The following is a 1,567-nucleotide window of genomic DNA, read 5'->3' on the forward strand; positions in this document are numbered from 1 at the left end:
GAATCTCGTCTTTGTTTTTCCAATTTCTTCTTTGTTGAATAAGGTCTAGTATTTTATCGGTCATCCAATCCTTTTTCTTTATTGGATCTTTTTCTGGTTTCAAAACTTCGTTTGCTATGGTGACCATGGCGGAATTCATGATATCTAGATTTTGACCGATATTTTCTTGTCCAGATCTTTCTAACTGTTTTTTAATCTCACGATTTATCTTATTTCCGAACTCATCTGATATTACGGCATTTCTTAGGAGTCGAGTATTAGGTTTCTTCTGCGTTGTGGGGGCTTTTATTCTTTTTAGTTTTAGTTTGAATCCAGCACAGAGCAGATTATGGTTAGTTGCTGCGTCTGCACTTGGGTATGTTTTTGCAGATGTAATACTGTTTCTAAACCTTCTATTAATGATAATGTAGTCAATTTGATTTCTGACTATCTTTCCCTCTTGATCAGCTGGAGATTTCCCGGTATATAGTCGTCTTTTAGGTTTGCTGAAACAAAGTATTTGCTATAATGCATTTCTCTTCTTGGCAGAACTGTATTAGTCTTTGCCCTCTTTCGTTCCTTTCTCCAAGTCCATACTTTCCGGTTATATCTTCTGTGATTTCGGCACCAACTTTTGAGTTGAAGTCTCCCATAATAATTGTCGCTTCATGTTTTTTGTGCTCCGGAGAATTTGTTTAATTTGGCTGTAGAATTGCTCAATTTCTTCATCTGGTTTGTCAGCTGATATACGCATTGGGTGCGTCCTATACTATTTATATATACATTCACATAATACATAAACGTACAGAATGTATTTCGGCGAAGCGATGACAGTCGCGAATTCAATGCTTTTCCCCATCCACAAATGTGCACAACATCGCTAAAGAATTTTCACTTCAAAAATACTTTAAACACTAATCACTTATAATGATTGGAGTAGGGACAGTGTAGCCCTTCATGAGCTTGCTTCGCAAGCTCCTTCGGGTACATACTCTATCCCTCCTCCAACTATTATAACTTCGTTAGAACTTATACGCAATAGGGAACTTGCACATTTTTTTATTACATAATAATGTTCAGTTTTGTATAAAAATGAGATTTCCAAAATTTCACGCTTCAAAAACTCATAATAACTTAGAAGTACAAATTTAAAGTCTTTTTTATCTTAAAATAGTTCAAACGACCCGTGACGTCACAGAGTTTGACTATGTGGTTCAGTTTATTGTTATATTTACGTATATTCTTCTTCTTCTTCTTTAGTTTATTGGCCTCCACCTATTTGGGTATTTAGCCAGATCGTCGTCGGGGAATAAAGGAAAAATATTTATATTCTAATGACATTTATCGTATGTCATTGTAATAAAATATACCAGTTTGTTGAGATTGCAGTGTGATACAGTTTTTGAAGGAAAGGAAAGAAGGTTTACTATTGAAAATAAAACCATTTTGTAAAAGTACAAATTTTCTATGAATAGTTCAAATGATCAAAAACATTTGTAACGTCACATAACTGTATTTTCTACTGACGTTTATAATGTCTAATTTAAAATTATATACACAATTGGTGTCGAATGTAAACATACAACCC

The sequence above is a fragment of the Diabrotica virgifera genome, chromosome 7 (assembly GCF_917563875.1).
Source record: "Diabrotica virgifera virgifera chromosome 7, PGI_DIABVI_V3a".
In the NCBI taxonomy this organism is placed as follows: Eukaryota; Metazoa; Arthropoda; class Insecta; order Coleoptera; family Chrysomelidae; genus Diabrotica; species Diabrotica virgifera.